The following is a 17,385-nucleotide window of genomic DNA, read 5'->3' on the forward strand; positions in this document are numbered from 1 at the left end:
CTGAAAGTTTGTACCTCTTTTTTTTTTTAAGATTTTATTTATTTATTTGAGAGAGAGAGAGAACACAAGGGGGGGAGCGGGAGAGGGAGAAGCAGACTCCCTGCTGAGCAGGTAGCCCGATGCGGGACTCGATCCCGGGACTCCAGGATCATGACCTGAGCCGAAGGCAGTCACTTAACCAACTGAGCCACCCAGACGCCCCTCTTTTTTTTTTTTTTAAATAGGCTCCACACCCAATGTGGGGCTAACTCACAGCCCTGAGATTGAGTCACGTGCTCTACCAACTGAGTCAGCCAGGCACCCCAAAAGTTTGTACCTCTTAATCCTCTTCACCTATTTCCTCTGTCCCTCCATCCCTTTCCCTCTGGTAACCACCATTTTGTTATCTGTTCTATATCTTTATGAGTCTTTCTGATTTGTTTGTTCTTTTTGTTTTTTAGATTCCACATATAAGTGAAATACTATGGTATTTGTCTTTCCCCGACTTACTTCATGTGGCATAATACCCTCTAGGTCCATCCATGTTGTCATGAATGGCAAGATTTCATTCTTTTTTATGGCTATGATTCCATTGCATGTATATACTGCAATCTCTTTTACTAATGGACACTTAAGTTGCTTCCATATCTTGGCTATTATAAATAACACTGCAATAAATACAGGTGGGCATATATCTTTTTGAATTAGTGTCTTCAATATCTCTGGGTAAATAACCAGCAGTAGAATTACTGGATCATATGATATCTGTGTTATTAATTTTTTGAGGAACCTCCATACTGTTTTCCATAGTGGCCGCACCAACTTGCATTCTCACCAACAGTGCATGAGGATTCCCTTTTCTCCACATCCTCCTCAACACTTGTGATCTCTTGGCTTTTTGATACTAGCCATTCTGACTGGTGTGAGGTGATCTCTCTTTGTGATTTTGATTTGCATTTCCCTGATGATGGGTGATGTTGAGCATCCTTTTATGTGTGTGTTGGTCATCTGTATGTCTTCTTTGGAAAAATGCCTACTCAGGCCCTTTGGCAATTTTTAAATCAGATTAGTTGGATTTTTGTTTGTTTTTTAATGTTGAGTTGTATGAATTCTTTATATATTTTGGATATTAGCCCCTTATCAGATATGTCATTTGCAAATACCTCGCATTCAGTAGGTTGCCTTTTTGTTTTCTTGATGGCTTCCTTCACTGTGCAAAAGCTTTTTACTTTGCTGTAGTTGCAATTATTTATTTTTGCTTTTGTTTCCCTTGCCTAAGGAGACAGATCTGGAAAAATATTGCTAAGGCTGATGTCTAAGAGATTACTGCTTTTTTATTTTTATTTATTTATTTTTAAACAACTCCTTTTTTTAAAAAAGATTTTATTTCTTTATTTGACAGAGAGAGACAGCGAGAGAGGGAACACCTGCAAGGGGAGTGAGAGAGGGAGAAGCAGGCTTCCCGTGGAGCAGGGAGCCCAATGCGGGGCTCGATCCCAGGACCCTGAGATCATGACCTGAGCTGAAGGCAGACGCTTAACCGACTGAGCCACCAAGGTGCCCCAGATTACTGCTTTTTTAATTTAAGATTTATTTATTTATTTGAGAGAGAAGGAGCGAATGGGAAGGTAGGGGCAAAGGAAGAGGGAGAGAGAGAATCTTATTTTTAAACATTTTATTTATTTATTTATTTAAGAGAGAGAATGAGAGAGAGAGAGCACATGCATGAACTGGGGAGGGGCAGAAGGAGAGGGAGAAAGAGAATCCCAAGCAAGCTCCATGCCCAGCACAGAGCCCCACACAGGGCTCAATCTACTAACCCTGAGATCATGACCTGAGCCAAAATCAAGAGTCAAATGCTTAACCCACTGAGCCACCCAGGTGTCCCTTTACTTCTTCTTTACCAATTTCAATGCCTTTTTTTTTTTCTTTTTTTTGGCTGATTGTTGTGGCTAGGTCATCCAGTGCTATACTGGATAAAAGTGGTGAGAGAGGACATCCTAGTCTTGCTCCTGATCTTAGGGAAAAAGCTTTCAGCTTTTCACCATTGAATATGATGTTAGTTGTAGGTTTGTTGTATATGGCCTTTATCGTGTTGAGGTATGTTCCCTCTAAATTCACTTTGTCAAGAATTTTTATCATGAACAGATGTTGAATTTTGTCAAATGCTCTTTCTGCATCTATTGAGATGATCATATGATTTTTATCCTTCATTTTGTCAATGTGGTGTATCGTATTGATTGATTTGCAGATATTGAATAATCCCTTGCATCCCTGGAATAAACTGCACTTGATCATGGTGAACGATTTTTTAATGTATTATTAAATTCGGTTTGCTAATATTTGTTGAGGATTTTTGTATCTATGTACATCAGGGATGTTGGCCTGTAATTTTCTTTTCTTTCTTTCTTTCTTTCTTTCTTTCTTTCTTTCTTTCTTTCTTTCTTTCTTTCTTTCTTTCTTTCTTTCTTTCTTTCTTTCCTTTTTTTTTTTTTTGTAGTACCTGATTTGGGTATTTGGGTAATGCTGGCTTCATAGAATGAATTTGGAAGCTTTCCTTCATCTTCTCTTTTTTGGAATAGTTTGAGAAGAATAGGTATTAACTCTTGATTAAATGTTTGGTAGAATTCACCAGTGAAGCCAATTGGTCCTGGACTTCCATTTGTTGGGAGGTTTTTGGTTACCAATTGAATTTTGTTACTAGCAATTGGTCTGTTCAGATTTTTTATTTCTTCCTGATTCAGTCTCAGAAGATTGTATGTTTCTAGGAATTTATCCATTTCTTCCTGGTTGTCCAATTTACTGACTTATAATTTTCCTAGTAGTGTCATAATTCTTTGTATTTCCTTGGTGTCAGTTGTAACTTCTCTTTCATTTCTGATTTTATTTATTAGAGTCCTCCCCTTTTTTTTCTTTATGAGTCTGGCTAAAGCATTATCAATTTTGTTTATCTTTTCAAAGAACCACCTCTTAGTTTTATTGATCTTTTCTACTGTTTTTTTTTTTTTTTTTTTGGTCTCTATTTTATCTATTTCCATTCTCATTATTTTCTTCCTTCTATTAACTTTGGGCTTTGTTCTTTTTCTGGTTCCTTTGGATGTAAGGTTAGATTGTTTATTTGAGACTTTTTTCCTTGTTTCTTGAGGTAGGCTTGTATTGCTATAAACTTCCCTCTTAGGACTGCTTTTTCTGTGTCCCAAAGATTTTGAACTGTTGTGTTTCCATTTTCATTTGCCTCCAGGTACATTTTGATTTCTTCTTTGACTTCTTTGTTGATTCATTAATTGTATAGTAGCATATTGTTTAGCTTCTACATGTTTGTGTTTTTTCCTGTTTTTTTTTTTTCTTATAATTGATTTCTAGTTTCAAACCGTGTGGTTGGAAAAAATGGTTGATATGATTTCAATCTTAAATTTATTGAGACTTGGGGTGCCTGGGTGCCTCAGTCGTTAAGCGTCTGCCTTCGGCTTGGGTCATGATCCCAGGGTCCTGGGATCGAGCCCCACATCGGGTTCCCTGTTCCGCGGGAAGCCTGCTTCTCCCTCCTCTACTCCCCCTGCTTGTGTTCCCTCTCTCGCTGTCTCTCTGTCTGTCAAATAAATAAATTTTTAAAAAATCTTAAAAAAAAATTTATTGAGACTTGTTTTGTGATCTAACATGGGATCTATCCTGTAGAATGCTCTATGTGCACTTGAAAAGAACATGTATTCTGCTGTTTTGGGATGGTATGTTCTGTATGTATATGTTAAGTCCGTCTGGTCTAATGTGTCATTCAAAGCCATTTTTTCCTTACTGATTTTCTGTCTGGATGATCTATCCACTGAAGTAAGTGGGGTGTTAAAGTTCCCTACTATTATTGTATCACTGTCACTTTCTCCCTTTATATTTGTCAATATCTGCTTTATATATTTAGGCACTCCACTATTGGGTACATAGATACTTACAATTGTTATATGCTCTTGTTGGATTGATCCCTTTATCATAATGTAATGTTCTTCTTTGTCTCTTATTATATTATTTCTTTTAAAGTCTATTTTGTTTGATGTAAGTATTGCTACCTCAGCTGTTTTTTTTTTTTTTGCTTCCATTTACATGGAGTATATTTTTCCATTCATTCACTTTTTGTTTGTATGTGTCTTTAAGTCTGATGTGAGTTTCTTATAGGCAGCATATAGATGGGTCTTGTTTTTTTTTTAATCCATTCAGTCACCCTAGTCTTTTGATTGGAGCATTTAGACCATTTACTTTTAAAGTAATTATTGATGGGCATGTACTTATTGCCAATTTTGCTAATTGTTTTCTGGTTGCTTTTATAGTTTTCTGTTCCTTTTTTCTTTTCTTTTTTTTACAATTTTATTTATTTAATTGACAGAGAGAGAGAGAGACAGCGTGAGGGGGAACACAAGCAGGGGGAGTGGGAGAGGGAGAAGCAGGCTTCTAGCCGAGCAGGGAGCCTGATGCGGGGCTCGATCCCAGGACCCCGGGATCATGACCTGAGCTGAAGGCAGTTGCTTAACCAACTGAGCCACCCAGGTGCCCCTCTGTTCCTTTTTTTCTTCTCTTGCTCACTTCCCTTGTGGATTGATGACTTTCTTCAGTGTTACGCTTGGATTTCTTTCTTTTTATTTTTTGTGTATCTATCATAGGTTTTTGGTTTGTGGTTACCATGAGGTTCATATATAACATCCTAAGTATATGGCAGTCTATATTAAGTTGATGGTCACTTAAGTTCAAACACATTCTAGAAGCACTACATTTTTACTCCTCCTTCTCCACATTTTATGTATATGATGTCATATTTTACATCTTTTTATTTTGTGAATCCCTGAATTAATTTTTTAGATGTAATTAATTTTATTACTTTTGTCTTTTAATATTCATGCTAGCTTTATAAGTGACTGATCTATACTACCTTTACATGTTTGCTTTTACCAGTGAAATTTGTTTCATAATTTTCTTACTTCTAGTTACGTTGTTTTCTTTTCCGCTGAAAGACCCTTTAACATTTCTTGGAAGGCTGGCTTAGTGGTGATGAGCTCCTTTAACTTTTTTTTAAAGATTATTTATTTATTTATTTTAGAAAGAGAGAGAGAGAGCAGGGGTGAGGAGCAGGGGGTGGGAGAGGGAGGGGAAAGAATCTCAAGCAGACTCCATGCCGAGTGCAGAGCCTGACATGGGGCTTGATCTTACCACCTTGAGATCATGACCTGAGCCAAAACCAAGAGTCGCACACCCAATCAATTCAGCCATCCAGGCACACCATTAACTTTTATTTGTCTTAGAAACTCTCTCTCTCCTTTAATTCTGCATGATAACTTTGCTGGATAGAGTATTCTTGGTTGTAGGTTTTTCCTTTCAGCACTGTGAATGCATCATGCCACCTTCTTCTGGCCTGCTAACTTTCTGCTGAAAGATTAGCTGATAGCCTTATATGTAATATGCTTTCCCTTGTCCACAACACACACACACACACACACACACACAGAGTTACTGAGTAAATAAGGAAAGAAAAGTATCAGCTCTTACTTATCCTTGTATCCCCAGTAGCGAGTACAGAAATATGAGCGTTCATTTTGTATAATGCTTTTGGTCGATCCATTTCATATTTGACACTTGTCTCAACCCCAAGGACAGAGAGACACCTGTAGGATCGACGTTTGTTCCCAGAGCAACCTGTGTGCCCTTGGCTTTCAGCTCCCATCACCCAGCAAAGTTGTTGCATGCAGTGTGTGGGAGAGTCAGGCTAATGACAGTGAGAAGTGGCAGCCTTCAGAAAGGAAAGGAGGAGGGGCGCCTGGGTGGCTCAGTTGGTTAAGCGACTGCCTTCGGCTCAGGTCATGATCCTGGAGTCCCTGGATCGAGTCCCACATCGGGCTCCCTGCTCGGCAGGGGGTCTGCTTCTCCCTCTGACCCTCCCCCCTCTCATGTGCTCTCTCTCTCTCATTCTCTCTCTCAAATGAATAAATAAAATCTTTAAAAAAAAATAAAAAAAATTAAAAAAATTAAAAAAAAGGAAAGGAGGAGGAAGTCTATCAGTAGAAAGCTGACGGAGAGGGGGCACCTGGCTGGCTCAAGCGGAAGCATGTGCTGCTGACCCTTGATCTCAGGGTCCTGAGTTCAGGCCCTGCATTGGGTGTAGAGATGACTAAAATAAATAAATAAACTTTAAAAGAAAGTTGACAGAGGAACTAAAAGACCTGGAGCAACGAGGATCCTGGGCTGGGAGGTAAGTCATCTTCCAGGCCTCGGAGGCCCTGAAGCACCTCTGTGAGCTCAGTTCAGTATGATAAATGATGTTCACATTGGGGGCCCTGGGTAATTACGACCAGAGCAAAGTATTCAGTGTTCAGCTGAAGAAGGCAAGAAGTTTATGGGCGTCCTGAATATGTAACAGTCTAGGGGGTTACCCGGCTGGCTCAGTTGGGAGAGCATGTGATTCCCAATCTTGGAGTCTTGAGTTCAAGCCCCAAGTTGGGCATGGAGCTTACTTAAACAAAACAAAACAAAACAAAACAAAACAAAACAAAAGCTCTGATCTGAATATGTAACAGTCTGAAAGCTTTAGTTCATAAGGGGGTGATGCGCCCCAAGGTGTGATGGTCTTCTTGATGTGTCAGCTTAGCTCTGCTACAGTCCCCATTTATTCAAACACTAATTTAGGTGTTGCAGTCGGTGGGGGGGGGTCGTATTTTGCAGATGTAATTAAATCTATAGTTCGCTTTAAGTAAGGGAAGTTATCCTAGATAACCTGGGTGGGCCCGATTCAATCAGTTGAAAAGCCTTAAGAGCAGGGTTGAAGCTCCCCTGAGAAAAGAAATTCTGGGATGCCTGGGTGGCTCAGTCAGTTGAGCGTCTGCCTTTGGCTCAGGTCATGATCCTAGGGTCCTGGGATTGAGTCCCACATCAGGCTCCTTGGTCAGCGGGGAGTCTGCTTCTCCCATTGCCTGCTGCTCCCCTTGCTTGTGCGCTCTCTCTCTCTGAAATATAAATAAATAAAATCTTAAAAAAAAAAAAAAAGAAAAGAAATTCTGCCTGGGGACAGTGGCTTTAGCCTGTGGACAGCCCATACCTGTGAGGTCCGCTGTGCCCTTCTGAAAACCTGCCCTGTGAATTCCCAATTTGCCTAGTCAGACCTCACCATCGCAGAAGTCAGTTCCTTACAATAAATCCCTTAATAGGGATTTCCTACTGGTCCTGCTTCTCTGGCTGAACACTAACTGATAGGAAAAACAACTACGTTACTTCAAGGTGATAGGTTTGTGATCAAGTTAAAGTTTATTCAGATGGAAGATTCCTACCACCCAGATTGTGGTTTCTAATACCATTCTCCAATAAGAGAAACCAAGGATCCTTGTTTCCTTGGAGAAAAGGCTGATTCTAGGGCTGGGGAGGTACTGGATTATAGCACAAAGTATAAAAGAAATATCCGTGTGCATTCCGATATAAAGAAATGATAGAAGGAATTAATGAATGAATGCATAAATAAATAAATAAATAAATAAATACGAAAGAAGAGACAAATCTCACATGCAGAATAATTCCAAATAATTTATGGGGTATTCCTTCCTTAAAGTGTGCTTCCCACTCCTTAAGAGTGTACTGCACATTGTGACTTCCTTCCAAAGAGTTGCGAAGGGGGGAAAGTAACTTTACAGTGGAGAAGCCTGACCAACCCTATTTCAGCCAGGTGATCAAGGTCAATATCAAGGGTGATAAATCATATTGATAGTATATACCCTTAACATGATCTGATAAGAATGGCACTTGATCTCTGTGATCTTCCTCCCCAAACCCTGTAACCTTAGTCTAAACATGAGAAAAACATCAAATAATCCAATAGAGGAGCATCCTCCAAAATATTTGACCAGTACTCCTCAAAACTGTCCAGGTCATCAAAAAGGAAAGCCCAAGACACTATCACAGCCAAGAGGAGCCTAAGGGTACATAACAACTATATGCAAAGTAGATGGGATCCTGGAACAGAAAAAGGATATTAGGTAAAAACTAAGAAAATCCAAATAAACCATGAACTTTAACTCTGTATTATCTTCTCAATTTTTTGGTAAATCTCAAACTGTTCTTTAAAAAGTCTATTAAGAAACCAGATCAGGGGGTGCCTAGGTGGCTTAGTTGGGAGAGCATGTGACTCTTGATCTTGGGGTTGTAAGTTCGAGCCCTACATTGGGTGTAGAGATTACTTAAAAAATAAAATAAATTTTTTTAATTTTTTTTATTAAAGATTTTATTTATTTATTTGACAGAGAGAGACACAGTGAGAGAGGGAACACAAGCAGGGAGAGCAGGAGAGGGAGAAGCAGGCTTCCCGCGGAGCAGGGAGCCCGATGTGGGGCTCGATCTCAGGACCCTGGGATCATGACCTGAGCCGAAGGCAGACGCTTAACCGACTGAGCCACCCAGGCGCCCCTAAAATCTTTTTTTTTTTTTAAAGAAACTAGATCAGGAAAAAATCAGATGAACAAATACTTGTGACTATGCCCTCTACACAAGTTTCAGTATTAGGCTACAAAATCGGGAATCATTCTGCTATTCCCATTTTTACTTTAATTTTTGTAAAGATTTATTTATTTGAGAGAGAGAGTGCAAAAGAGCACAAGCCAGGGGAGGGACAGAGGAAGAGGGAGAGACGGAATCCCAAGCAGACTCCCTGCTGAGTGCAGAGCCCCACATGGGGCTCGAGCTCATGACCCTGAGATCACGACCTGAGCTGAAACCAAGAGTCGATGCTCAACCGACTGATCCACCCAGGTGCCCCACTTTTTTTTTTTTTTTACTTTAATTTAAAAGCCAATCTAGGGCGCCTGGGTGGCTCAGTTGGTTGAGCGACTGCCTTCGGCTCAGGTCATGATCCTGGAGTCCCGGGATCGAGTCCCGCATCGGGCTCCCTGCTCGGCGGGGAGTCTGCTTCTCCCTCTGACCCTCCCCACTCTCATGTGCTCTCTCTCATTCTCTCTCTCAAATAAATAAATAAAATCTTTAAAAAAAAATAAAAGCCAATCTAAATGATTTCAGTGACTGGTGATTTGTGGACCCTCTCTTGATAGTGACTATTCTAGGTCCCAGTCAGTGCAAAAAAAGTGGCTTTTCTATGCCCAGAGACATTAGCAGATAGTCCCCCAGAGATAACTTCACCTTTTATTTCATCTGAAAGATATAAAACATCTAAAAAGAATTTGTTCAACTTCCTGCAACCAAGCTTATGAACTGACTTGCATGTGTACCCATTTTTTTTTTACTCCTGGGCTCCTGTTATAATAATAACATCTACCATTTATGCAGGGCCAGGCACAATAGTAAGTCTATTACCTGCATTATCTCCTTTAATTATCAGACCAAACAGGAGGTTCTCATCATTTTCCCACCTTAAAGTTGAGGAAACTGAGACTCAGGGAGAGTACATGACTTGTCCAAGGTCTCACAGCTAGGTGATAGAACCACGTGTTCCAACCCAGATTCCAGAGTCTGAACTCTTTTGTTTATTGTTTCCTAAAGTACACTCTCCCCCCAATGGGGGGCTCAAACTCACAACCCCAAGTTCAGGAGTCGTGTGCTCTACTGATGAGCCAGCCAGGCACTCCTGAACTCTTTTTTTTAATTCCAGTAGAGTTAACATATGGTGTTATATTAGTTTCAGGTGTACAATATAGTAATTCAACAACTCTATACATTACTCAGTGCTCATCAAGATAAGTGTACTTTAAAGAGCCCAAGTGTCCATCAACTGATGAATGGGTAAAGAAGAGGTGGTATACACACACACAAACACACACACGCGCGCACACACACACGCGCACACACACACTGGAATATTACTCAGCCATCAAAAAGAATGAAATCTTGGGGCCCCTGGGTGGCTCAGTCAGTTAAGCATCTGCCTTCAGCTCAGGTCATGATCCCAGGGTCCTGGGATCGAGCCTGGCATTGGGCTCCCTGCTTAGTGGAGAGTCTGCTTCTCCCTCTGCCCCTCCCTTCACTTGTGCTCTCTCTCTCTCAGATAAATAAATAAAATCTTAAAAAAAAAAAAAAGAATGAAATCTTAGGTTGCCTGGGTGGCTCAGTCGGTGAAGCATACCAGTCTTGATTTTGGCTCAGGTCATGATCTCAGGGTTGTGAGACTGAGCCCGGTGTCGGGCTCCATGCTGGGTGGGCATGGAGCCTGCTTAGGATTCTCTCTCTCCCACTCTCTACCCCTCCCTATTCCCTCTCTAGAAACAAAAAAAGAGGTTCATCCTGGTGGCTCAGTTGGTTAAGTGTCTGACTTCGGCTCAGGTCATGATCTCGGGGTCCTGGGATCGAGCCCTGTTTTGGGCTCCCTGCTCACTGGGGAGTCTGCTTGTCCCTCTCCCTTTACCCCTCCGCCCCCTACTGCTCATGCTCACTCTCTCAAATAAATAAATAAAATCTTTTAAAAAAAGAATGAAATCTTGCCATTTGCAACAATGTCGATGGAGCTAGAGAGTATTATGCTAAGTGAAATAAATCAGAGAAAGACGAATACCATATGATTTCACTCATATGTGGAATTTAGGAAACAAAACAAATGAACATGTGGGAAGGGGAAAAAAGAGAAGGAGAGAGGGGAGGCAAACCACAAGAGACTCTTAACCATAGAGAACAAACTGAGGGTTGATAGAGGGAGATGGGTGAGGGATGGGCTAAATGGGGGATGGGTATTAAGGAGGGCACTTGTGATGAGCACTGGTTGTTATATGTAAGTGATGAATCACTAAATTCTATTCCTGAAACCAGTATTACACTATATGCTAAGTAACTAGAATTTAAATAACAATTTTGAAGGAAAAAATAGTACAAATTTTTTTACAAAGTATATATATATTTTTTAAGATAAGTGTACTCTTAATTCCCTTCATCTACTTCCCCCATCCCCCCAACCCAAGAGTCTGAACTCTTAATTCCTAGGCTCTCCTCCTCTGTAAGACAAATCCCTAGTCCTGTGCTGACCCATCCGTTTCCAGCCTTCAGGAGCTTTGATCCATTGACTATTCCTATTGACCCCTCTTGTCTTCCTACTTTTCCTCTCCTGTGTTCTTCACATCATTATGCAAACAAGCTGTCACTCCTAGGTCAAAATCAAAACCCCTCTCCTAACCCACAGCCTCCTCCAGTTCTTTTGACTTGCATACCCACAACCCAACTCTCTATTGGGTATCTTCACCTGGAAGTCTTACCACCGTCCCAAACGAAATATATGCCAAACTGAACGCTTGATCTCCTCCACTTTTCCACCAAAAAATCTATTGTTTCCCTCTCAGTAGATGACACCACCATCCAATCCACCCTGTTGCCCAAACCAGAAACTTGGGCATCATCCTTGCCACCGTCGTCTTCTTCCTCCCCTATACTCCATCACAAGGCTTGCTGCTTCTACAGGATCTCTCTTATCTGTCCATTTCCCTCCATCTCTACTCCCCCTGCCTTAGTGCTGTCACCATCGTTTCTCACCCAGACTACAAACCACAGCCTCTTACCAGTCCACTCTTAGCCTAACCGTGCCCCACAGTTGACCAGTCCACACAGTAACCCCGATGATTCCTTAACCCCCAACCAGACAGACCACTGTCCAATTCTGAAACTTTCAATGTTTTTCTGGGCCTCAGGATAGAATCCAAACTCCCTCTCAAGACTTAGAGGCTCCCCGAGATCTGACCCTGCTTGTGTCTTCAGCCTCATTCCTACTCCTGTCAGCACTGTCTCAGGCCACCACCCAACATATCCCGTCTGCACTAGCGCCACCCCCAGTGACTCTCAGTTCCCTAAAGTCTCCCAGCTTCCTCTTGACCGGGCCTATTTCACGGTCTCTTTCTTCTGCAGAGGATATGAACCAGCCACACTCCATTCCCCAGACCTAACTCCTCTTCAGCCATAGAGCTCAGCTTGCTCTTCCTCAGCCCCTGCCCTGTTCAGGACAGGTACGCAAGGACTTCATGCCTTCCCCGCCACAGCACTCAGCATTCGGGGCTGCAACCGTCTGCATGCTCGCCTGTAGACTGTGAACCCATGGAGATGGGCGCCTGTGGATGTGGTTCAGCACCGCAGCCCAGCACCCAGCACTGTGGGTCTGCCTCACACTCTGTAACGGGTGTTCCTGGAATGAACAAGTGGCAGGCGGAGGCAGTTGACCTTGAATTTAGATTCACGGTCCTCCTGATTAAACTAATAATCATCGTCTAGTAGTTCATTTGCCTTCTGTTCCCATGCCTCTCTCCCTTTGGTGAACCCCGTGGAAACACTTTTTCTAACGAACACTATATCAGATGTACATTTAGAGAGTTACAAATGTGGTACTAGAGGTTCATGACTTTAGAACCAATTTCCTCATTTCAAGTGGAAGGAAACTGAAGTCCCAAGAGCTGAAGTGGTTGTGAGGGGCAGGCCCCTGGTAGCTATAAAACTGGGACTAGACCTCAGATTTCTTTTTTTTTTTCTTTGTTTATTTAAGTAATCTCTACACCCAATGTTGGGGCTCAAACTCATGACCCCGAGATCAAGAGTCACATGTTTTTCTGACTGAGCCAGCCAGCTGCCCCCAGACCTCAGATTTCTTGATTCTCGCACTCTCACTCCTCTCTTACACCATGCTGTGACGGATTAAAGGTGATCATGAGTTCTTTGACACTCTTCCCAATGGTGGGCTCTATATCCCCTTCCCTTGAATCCCAGTGGATTCTGTAACTGCTTAGACCAATAAAATACAGCAAAAGAGATATACTAGGCAGAGCGCAAACTGAAAATGTAGGATCCCTTCTGAGCATTTATTAAGAATTTCAATAGGGCGGGCGCCTACTTGGCTCAGTGTGGAAGAGCATGGGACTCTTGACCTTAGGATCATGATGAGTTCAAGCCCCCACACTGGGTTTAGAGATTACCAAAAATAAATAAATAAACTTTAAAAAAATAGAATAATTTAAAAAAAGAATTTCAAGACGGCAACGAGCAGGGCATCAAACTCAGCGTGGAGCCCTGTGTGGTTACACAGTCTTTACAGCCATGAACACGCTCCTGCTGCCAGTTTCAGGGCTCAGGTCCGAAGAGTCTGCCAGCAGCATCCGGTTCCTGTTTCTCGGAACATTCAGTCAAGCCAGGTGCCGCGTAAGCAGTCAACTAGCCTGAGATCACCGTGTTGTGCGAAGCCCACGCTTCATGGAGGGGCCCTGGAGGATGAGTTGCCATGTGGAGGGAAACAGACCAAGCAGTGCCAAGGTGCTCAGCGTGTGAGTGTAGGGGTTCAGAACGATCACCCCAAAATGTGTCACTTTTGCACACATTATTTCGAGCTGAAAACAATCAAGGCCCAAAAGACTCAGGAAGAAACTCTCTCCAAAGAGAGCTAACACCATATATAACTACGGTATAACATGAACTAAGTATGGTAGACAAGGAGGCACCTAGTGAGGCCTGTTTGATCCAAGTTCTGTGTCCCCTTGTTTCTGTGTGGCCTAGCAAACACTTGTTTACCAAACATTTACTCCTTTCTATCTTCCTGTGAGTTGCTTTCCTTCCCTTTGAAGTCCCAGGTCCCTACCCTCTTCTCCTTAGTTCAGGATGACATATATACCTCGTTTTACCTGTCATTGGAATCGCTCATGTTTATATGGATTCCCCATACATACATAATCAAATTTGATTTTCCCTTGTCAATCTGTCTCAGATCAAGACACTTCTTAGACCAGCCAGAAGAACTTTGAAAGGTAGAGGAGATTTTTCCTTCTCAGCGTAAGTGAAGAAGCCATCCTGGGATCCTCCGGCCCTGTTGCCCCTTACATCCAGCCAAGGCCCTATACAAGGTCCTGACCCACAAAATGATGATGGAAACAAAATGTTTTAGGCCACTAATTTTGGGGATAGTTTGTTACCCAGCAATAGATAATGGACAAAAGTACTGTTTCTAGTGTGCTTCGAAATGTCCGTGAAAAGCTTTTAAAGCACAAAGCTTTTATTTGAATAAAATGCTACCATTCTGGGATCCCCAAATTCCATACAAAATATATGGTTCTATGCATATTGCAAACACAGGAATGTCACTTTGGTGATTAAAGATAAAAAATATAAAAATGAAAAAAAAAAGATAAAAAATGCAGCTCACACTAGGGACATAGGCTGTTTTGGCACCAGATTTAACCAGACCTTTTAATTTAATATATGTGAGTTCAGAAGGCAAGGGAACTGCTCCCCTTGGCCCCTAGGAACACTCCCCTGTCGCTGCTCTTATAACAGTGTCGGATAACTAACAGTCTGTGTGTCTATCCCCCTGACTAGATCAATGTTTTTCAAACTGTGGATGCAACCTATTAGTGGGTTATGAAATGTATTTTTTAACGAAATAGAATAAAATAAAAATATGAGTATGTGTTGCACACAAATACTAAGTCAAGAACCTTGCAGGTGTGTGTGTGTGTCTGTGTGTGTCTACTGGACTAGACGGTGAGATCCCAGTACAGTGTCCATGCCAAGCCTGTTCACCCCTGTACCCCCAGCAGCCAGCATATGCTGTTTGACACATGAGGGAATATTTGTTACTAAAATATTTGTTACATGAGTGAATGTTATTCTTGACATTTCCTATTTGGAGATGAACATTCTCATCTTCTTGGGACCCTTTACTGTTTCCTAATAACGCTGGGCTCCAGGCTTCTACTCCTTCCATAAATTAGGGAGTCTTACAGCAGCTTATTTATTATTCATTCACTTTCAGTTTTTAGTTTTCAGTTTGCTCCTAAATATCTGCACCAGTGTGAACTTTCTGTTAACTGCCTGCTGAAGCAGAAACTGTCCATCCCCCCTCCAATCCAGTCAAAAGATAAAGAAGGAAGCAAAGGAAGCAAAGGAAGGAAGGAAGGAAAGAAAGAAAAAAGATGGAAGGAAGGAAGAAAGAAAGAAAGAAAAGGGAAGGGGAGGGGAGGGGGAGGGAGGGAAAGGGAAGGAAAGGAAAGGGAAGGGGAGGGGAGGGGAAGGGAGGGGAAGGGAAGGGAAGGGAAGGGAAGAGAAGAGAAGAGAAGAGAAGAGAAGAGAAGAGAAGAGAAGAGAAGAGAAGAGAAGAGAAAAGAGAAAGAAGAAAAAATATTGGTACAGATTTACTCCAGAACTCTTAAAGATAAATTGTTACCATTTACTAAGTCCCAACAACAGACCAGGTATTTTTGACATACCATCTCATTTAATTGTCACAGCAAGTCTGTAACACAGCATTAACCTCCATTTCATATGTCCTCAGGGAGGTTAAGTAACTCCCCTAAGTCACCCAGCGGGCCAGTGAAAGGTAGATGATGTAAACCCAGACCTGCCCAGCTCCAAAGCCCCATGAACTTTCTGCATTCTTCTGCTGCTCCCACACAATTAACCGAAACACCTACACAGAGGCTTCTACTAAGACCAGACAGCCTACAAATAGTACATTTTCTCTGTCAACCGATGGGGAAACACTCTGTGTCAACCTTAAGATAGGTGTTGGGCACCTGGGTGGCTCAGTCAGTTGAGCCGCTGCCTTCAGCTCGGGTCATGATCCCAGGGTCCTGGGATCGAGCCCCGCATCGGGCTCCCTGCTCCGCGGGAAGCCTGCTTCTCCCTCTCCCGCTCTCCCTGCTTGTGTTCCCTCTCTCGCTGTGGGTCTCTCTCTGTCAAATAAATAAATAAAATCTTTAAATAAATAAATAAATAAATAAATAAATAAATAAAATGTGTTAAAAAAAAAGAAAAGATAGGTGTTAATGATGTAGACATCATCAGTGGACCTCAACAGCTTTTGGTGATTTGTAAACATACCAGGAACTCACTTTCCCATCAGCATGCTTCCTTGAGCACCATACTTTAAAATGCCTGGTTTTTTTTAAAAGATTTTTTTTAAGTAATCTCTACATTCAACGTGGGGCTCGAACTCACAACCCCGAGATCAAGAGTTGCATGCTCTACCAACTGAGCCAGTCAGGCGCCCCTAAAATGCATGCTTAATTAATTTCACCCCTAGGCTTAGGTGTTTGGTTGGTTATTTCATTCTATTTTTTTAAAGATTTATTTTTAAGTAATCTCTACTCCCATCGTGGAGTTTGAACTCGCAACCCCGAGATCAAGAGTTGCATGCTCTACCGACTGGGCCAGCCAGGCACCCCTATTTCATTCTATTTTTAGATAAATGTTTTTATTTTCAAACAGTTTTAGATATACAGAAAAGTTGCAAGAATATTACAGAGAGTTCCCGTATGGCCCGCACGCAATTTCCCCTATGGTTACTGTATTTTTTAAATGTTTTCAAACAAGGGGCGCCTGGGTGGCTCAGTCCATTAAGCGGCTGCCTTTGGCTCAGGTCATGATCCCAGGGTCCTGGGATGGGCTCCCTGCTCAGCGGGGAGTCTGCTTCTCCCATTCCCTCTGCCCCTCCCCCACCCGGCTCAGCTCTCTCTCTCTCTCTCTCTCTCAAATAAATAAATAAAATCTTTTAAAAAACGCTTTCAAACACAACCACAATAATGAATTGATAGCAATCAAACAAGTTGCCTCTATCATGTGCTGTTTGGAACCCATCAAAATACATGTCTCAGGGGCGCCTGGGTAGCTCAGATGTTTAAGCGTCTGCCTTCGGCTCAGGTCATGATCCCAGGGTCCTGGGATGGAGCCCCGCATCGGGCTCCCTGCTCAGCGGGAAGCCCGCTTCTCCCTCTCCCACTCCCCCTGCTTGTGTTCCCTCTCTCGCTGTGTCTCTCTCTGTCAAATAAATAAATAAAATCTTTAAAAAGAAAATACATGTCTCAGAGGGCTTGGATGCCAGGCTGTACTGTACAAGGCGGCCACGAGGGCTTCTTCCAGAATGAGCAGCTCCAGATAAGAACATGGGACTCATCCCTGAGTTTCTAAAGAGAAGTAACATTTTATTCTAGCTTGAACTTCCAACTGGCCTTGTGGCCCAAACTAAGAATTTGGTCTAAGGTCAAAAGGGTATGTCTTTTTCAAATCCCACAGCTCATAAGCTTGTCTCATTTATTTCAGGATTCTCTCTTGTTTACTTGACATGTCATCTTTCCCACATCTCAGGATTCTTGGAAACTTCTGAAAATACACACAGCAAAGCAAACTTAAACAAAAACCAACATAAAGAACTGTAGAAAGCACTGGGTGAAGAGAAGCAGCCAAAAGAGGACAGAGGCCCAGAGAAGGAAAACATTGCTGGAGGCAACACCAGGCCTAGTGTGCAGGTGTCTTGTTCCCAGCTCGGAGCTGGGGCGGGCAGGTCCCCTCTGTCCGTACTGTATTCTCTAGGCACCAGCCACCCACTGGGCAGTCATGGTTCCATAGGACCCTGCCTTCATCTATAGTTGACTGATTCTTTTTTTTTTTTAAAGATTTTATTTATTTGACAGAGAGAGCACAAGCAGAGGG

This window comes from Mirounga angustirostris, unplaced genomic scaffold (assembly GCF_029215605.1).
Source record: "Mirounga angustirostris isolate CCGP_5_RB_7025 unplaced genomic scaffold, mMirAng1.0.hap1 SCAF_11, whole genome shotgun sequence".
Taxonomy (NCBI): domain Eukaryota; kingdom Metazoa; phylum Chordata; class Mammalia; order Carnivora; family Phocidae; genus Mirounga; species Mirounga angustirostris.